This window comes from Lutra lutra, chromosome 4 (genome assembly GCF_902655055.1).
Source record: "Lutra lutra chromosome 4, mLutLut1.2, whole genome shotgun sequence".
NCBI classification, from domain to species: domain Eukaryota; kingdom Metazoa; phylum Chordata; class Mammalia; order Carnivora; family Mustelidae; genus Lutra; species Lutra lutra.
Window position 1 is genome coordinate 177,345,822 of NC_062281.1, and position 6,068 is coordinate 177,351,889.

The following is a 6,068-nucleotide window of genomic DNA, read 5'->3' on the forward strand; positions in this document are numbered from 1 at the left end:
CTGCCCTGGCTGAACACGTTCCCCCCAGATACAGTCGTCCTGGCCCTAATGGATACCCTCCTTATGGCTCCAGTGGTCTGCTTATCACCCAAACTGAAGGACTGTCCATCCCATTGGCACCCCCGGCCCCAAGAGCTGCTTTTCCACCATTCGCCTCCGTTTTGATACAACTGCACCCTAATAGGCGCACCCCTTCTCCCTAGGGCTGATACTCCATCCTCCGCTCCCTCCCTCCCTCCCTCCCTCCAGCCTCTGCTTGCCACCTGGGCTGAGAGACTGGGATGGGGGCTGCCTCTACCTATTGGGAGCCCACCTGGTTCCCCTGGCCCTGGGTTGGGGGCGGGGGGTGTCCTGGCAAGTCCAGCCTCAGGACAAAAGTCTTCCCCAGGGCTGACTGCCCAGCAGACAGCAGCCGAGGCTGAGCAGAATTTAAATGTGGCCCTGTTGGGAAGGGGAGCCAAGAAAGGACAAGAGAGGAAAGGCTTTCTGTGGCCGCCTGCTTCCTGCAGGCGTGGGGGAGGGGGGTGTTCTGCTAGGGGGTGTTAGAAGGCAGTTGTAGCTCCCCCCACCCCTTAATTCTGGTGGGCTGGTCACCGAGTGCGGGGACAGGGTCTTGAGAATAACGGAGTCCATCCCTGTCCCTCTGGGCATCTTCCCACTAGCCTCTGCAAAGCCTGGAGAAGGGGTACTTCAGAGCTCCAGCATCTGGTGACTGTAGGGTCTGGGAGCTTGGAAGTTTCTGAGCCTCAGCAGCCAAACACAGATGGTATTGTGTTGGGCCATTTCTTTATTCCTTTATTCAGACAAACATCCCGGTCACCTTGCCTCTGGAAAGAACCAAACGGCATTGGAGGGCACAGGGAAAGGGTTGGAATTAGAAGAAATGAAAGTGCACAGGTGTGCAGTTCATACCTGTCTGTGCTCAAGCCCTTTGCTCCCCACTGTGTCATTCCTCAATCAAATAGCCTAGCTTGGAGGAAGTACTAAACTCATTGTTACATGAGGAAACCGAGGATTGGGGCACCTAGCTGGCTCAGGCCCCAGGAAAATAATAATGGTGTATAATCAGCATCATTTCTTATGTTTCCAGTACCAGGCTTAAGCCATCTTAAGCCTCTGAATCCTCTCAATAAACCTATGGGATAATTTGGTTATCCCCTTTTTACAGATGAGTAAACTGAGGCTCATGGAGATTCACTGACTTGCCCAGTATCCTAGAGCTGTCCAGGGGTGGTGCTGGCATTCGAACTCAGCTGTGTCTGACTTAAGAGCCCAAGTCCCTGGCAGATTGCGCTGCCTGGAACCCCAACTCCTCTCCAGGAGCCTCCTTTACCTCTCAGGGAGGCAGGCTGTGGATGCAGACCTGTTTTACAAATGGGGAAACTGAGTTCAGAGAAGACTAGGAACAGTCCATTGTCTCATGAGGGGCTATTTGGAGTGTTCTGGGAGAAGGAACAATGTGATTAGCTTCTCCCAGAATCCTGGTAGGAACTGAGTGGGGGTCCCACTCTTAGCCTCTCTGTTCTTAGAGCTCAGTGTCTGTGTCCACCACTGACTTCTGTTTCTTCTTTTGTGTTTCTTTGCAGCTTTCAGAAAACCAACGCCAAGACCCCTCCCAGCGTCCGCATTGTCCTCTGGCAGGAGCGCTTGCCCCTCCACCTCCCCCCCCACACCCCACCTGTCCCCCTTGCACTACCATCTCCCCCCCACCCCTCCCCGCCCATCTCCACGCAGAAGCCGAAGGTGAGCCCTTTCTGCACAAAACCAGCAATTGTAAATACTTTTTAAAAATGTACAAAACTTAAAAACAAAACACAGTTTTAGAAAAAGACAAAAAAAAAAGAGAGAGAGCGAGAGAGCGCGCGAGCGTGTGCAAGAGGTTGCGAGCGGGGGCCCCCGAGGTGTCCAGAGCCCCTGCAAGTATGCACTGAGACATTTATCTACAGGTCGTTTGACAAAAATGAACAATATCCTATTTATTGTATATACTGTTTTATTATAAATCGTGGATTGTATATTGCATTCTGTAAACCTGCTGTGGTCCCGTGGTGTGCAAATTCGCATGGTGGGGGGGAGGGGCAGAACCTCTTGCGGGAGCTTTTTTTTTTTTCCCTTTCTTTCTTATTTTTCACTCTTTTGGGTTTTCTCTTCTGTTGTTGTTGTTGTTTTCTGTTTTGGCAGGACACACCCAAAGATCCAAGTTTGTATTAAAAAGAAATGAAAAAAAGCAAAAAAAAAAAAAAAAAAACCACCTCGTGTCTTGTGAAAGGGGGTGAGTGAAGGGTGGATGGAATGGAAGGCATGGTTGGGTTTTGTCACCAGACACTGGCTCCCCAGAGTTAAAATACCCCTTCATGTGTTCCCACCTTCTGCCAGAGATCTGAGTCAACTTTGCATTGGAGGGTACCAGACCCCTCCCAGATTACAACCCAGGCCCTGGGTCTCCCCTGCCACACGGGGATCCCCAGCTTGCTCCCCAGGGCTTCGCGGCCCCTGCCCATGCTTTAGGTCCCAGATCCAGGGATTCTGCCTCCTAGACCCTGTCTTGGTCCTGGGTCTCCCCTGATTCTGAAACCCATGTTGTGTCCCATGCCCCAGGATCCCACAAGTACGGGAATGCTGGCCTCTCAGACCCCTCTTCTCCCTCAAGTCCTAGGTGTCCTCTCCTGGAGGGATCCCTGTTATAAATCAGGTCTCGAGTTTCTTTGCTTCTGGACCCTCTCATTCCATCCTAGATCCCAGGTCTCTTGACTCCAGCCCTTTCATTTGTACAGTGTCACCCCAGCTTCTGGGCCCTACAGTTCTCCTCTGGTTCAGGGACACCTGTCTTTGAGACGCTCATGCCTTCCTAAGCCCAAGAACTCTTATGGGGGGAACCCCCTTTCCCACAAGGACTAGAGTACCCCCTGTTTATCTCTCATTCACCCCAGGTCCTTTGGCCTCCAGGCCCCCCATTTTGCCTCAGCACACCTGATGTACCTGCTTCTGCCTGTGCAAATTCCAGAGTTTGACTAGGCCAGTAACCCCAATATTTCTGCCTTCCCCGTTCTTACCCTAAACCCCAAATGCTGGGTCTGTTTCCTCCCAGCATTTGTAAACTATGTATAAAGAAAACTCAATCGCATGCCTATTTCTGGTGGACCTGGAAAGGCTAAATTATTCCCCACTCCCTGACTTTGGGAGCTCTTGGCTGCCCTTGATCAAGTTAATGCCCACTTTGGGCTGCCTGGTCTTTTTTTTTTTTTTTTTTTTTAAACATTTTAGTTATTTATTTGAGAGAAGAGAGAGACAGTGAGAGAGAGCATGAGCGAGGAGAAGGTCAGAGGGAGAAGCAGACTCCCCGCGGAGCCGGGAGCCCGATGCGGGACTCGATCCCGGGACTCCAGGATCACGACCTGAGCTGAAGGCAGTCGCTTAACCAACTGAGCCACCCAGGGCCGCCTGGTCTTTAGCAAGCAGCTTTTCCCATAGATCCGCTGCTGATTGTGGCTCTCTGTCTCCCCACTGAAGATCAGGGAGACCCTGAGGAACCCTCTGAGGGGGACACACACCCCAGCTTCTGGAGACCCTTACCTGAGAGAGGATGTCAGAGGATTCAGATGGGGCAGGTAAAACAATCCCCCAAAACCACAGCCTCTGTGCTGAATGTGAGGCTTATCCCCCCCAAGTCCCCTCTATGTGTCCCCAACACTCAGATGAAGACATTATCACCACACTCCCTGGTGAGGCAAAGGCAACAACACAAGCTCAAGGCCGCAATCCAGTATGCTGTTGCAAGTGGGGGCAGGGAGCAGTAAGACCCAAGTAAGGGTCAGGAAGGGAGTCTTTGTTCCCAGAGGAGTAAACAGCATGTACAAAGACTGGGGGGGGGCGGTGAGGGGGCAGGTGGCCACCACCCGTAGGTAGGTCTGCACTTTGTGTGGAGGGGAGAGGACAGGGAGAGGGCTTTGGCAAGGTCGCTCTGGGGCCCTGCGGAGGCTGGTTGGAGTAGGTGGCATGGAAGAAACCAGTGCAGGAGGTGACAGAAGCTTGTTTCCAGCCCCTGAATCGCCTGCAGGGAGAAAATAAGTGTGTTCGGCACTGCTGAGGAAGCAGAAGCAGCTTGGGGTCACTGTCCAGGTTGGGGCAGGTTGGGGGGGCGGTGCTCTGAAGGCTCCGTAGGGGGAGGGTGCCCAGAGAAGTTTCTGTGAGGAAAGGGGCAGGAGGGGGAATTCAGTGGAAGGGACTAGGGCTCTACTTGAAATGGGGAGAGAGGGAATGAAAGCATGTGTGCCCAGGAATTGGTGGGGGTTGGGAGGGACGACCCATGAAGGAAATGGGAGTTTAGGGAGGTGATTATAGCCCAGCGAGGGGGCTCATTAACTTGAAGAGGGTTTTGGAGGAAGGTTGGGGATTCACTGCAAAGAGTAGAGCTACAGTTTCTGGGCTGAGAGAGAGAGTTGGAGAGGGAGCTCCTGGAAAATGAAGTTGGGGGGGGTGGGGTGAGGAGAGAATAGGAGCTCAGGGAAAGGAGGGGGCTCAGTCTGTGGCTTAGTAAGGGGTGAGGAGGGCAGAGGTGCATCTTGGAGAGCAGACTTGGGAGATCTGCCAGGACCAAGGGCCCTGCCTTTGGGATGGAAGTCTCTCTGACCCTGTCCAGGTGGGTGGGGCAGAGATGGGGGGGTCACCCTATTCTGATCTGTTCTTTCAGAAATTTCAGCCTTACCACAGCCACAGCCCTGCACCTGATTGCAAAAAGCATCAAGATAATGTGGGTCCCAGATGTTTGGGTTTCACCACCATTAGTAAATACTTCCCTGTTTTTATTCCTCAAAACAATCCTTGAGGTAGAGAAGATATTAATCCCATTTATAGATGAGAAGACAGGTTCAGAGACCTGGAGTAAGTGACTTGTCCAAGATCACATGGGAAGTGGGAAGAAGTAGTCTGAGCCTTCCTCTTTCATAACAATTTAAAGAAAAAAATCCTGCTGAAAAAATTCACACAGAAAAAAGATTCGCTTAAAGGTTAAGTAAAAAACAAGAATAGGAAATCATTTCTTTAATTATGTGCCAGGTACTATTCTAAACTATATAAAATTCATGCCATCTCCACAACAATTCTATGATAAGGCTTTATTGTAATTATTCTCCCGTTTTACAGACCGGAAACTCAACTCATAGGTAATTTACAAAGACCACTCATTGTGATAAGAGGAGAGTTCAAACCCAAATAATTTGGTTGTGGAGTCTGCTTGCTTTGCTGTCCTGTTAAAAGTGAAAACCTACTCTACCCACATCACTGGTAATAACCCACATGTGTACATTTTCAGGTCCATTCATGGAGATCAGTGGTTCTCAGCCCAGAAGTTCTGATTTCATTGGGCTGGGTGGGGTCTGGGCGATGAGATTTTTAAAAGCTTACACTGATGGTTCTGATGTGCCAAGTGGAGAACCACTAACCCAGCTATTGTGCTGAGTGTTTACACACAAGCAGCCACCTGTGTGCACACACCTATATTTAATGTGTTGTCCTAGGTGTTCAGGTGTTTGTAAGATGCTTTCCTTGTGTATGCACTGTGGTATCCATTAGTGCTTTTCACCGAGTGGCTGTAAATTACTATGGGTTTTCCGAGTGACTGTCAGAGGCACTATAAACACATTCATTCAACAAATATTTCTTAAGCACCTACAGGATTCCAGGCAATAGCCCAGGCACTTGGGGATGCAACAGTGAACAAAACAGATGGGGTCCCTGCCTTTGATTGTATCATCTTTTGGAATTGACAGACTGGTCTTTTGTCTTTGCCTATGTGTGGCAGAGGGATAGCTGCCCTTGGAGGTTGCTGAAGGGTGAATGTCTGCCTGGAGATTTTAGGAGGGTGAGACATGCTGGTTGCTATGTGCATGGGGGGGGGGGGGGCTGGGGGCCTCTGGCCCTACGTGTAGATGTGTTAGAGAAGGAGACCTAGGGCATGTTTCTAACTTTGAATGCGTGTGGCTGCCTGTGTGGCATGTGTGTAAAGATGTGCATGAGCTGGACCTGTGAAAAGGTAGACAACAGGATGAAGGGGGTGTGATGGGGAAGGG

General features: G+C 50.8%; 1 protein-coding gene across 6 annotated transcripts in view; it reads left to right on the forward strand.

The window, feature by feature from the left end:
* Positions 1–1,953, forward strand: part of AHDC1 (AT-hook DNA binding motif containing 1) — a 64,183-nt gene extending 62,230 nt beyond the window's left edge. For all 6 annotated transcript variants that reach the window (XM_047725061.1, XM_047725063.1, XM_047725058.1 and 3 more), the window contains one exon: positions 1,587–1,953. The gene's annotated coding sequence lies outside the window, so the exon portion shown is untranslated. The remainder of the gene's footprint in view (positions 1–1,586) is intronic.
* Positions 1,954–6,068: the final 4,115 nt, after the last annotated feature.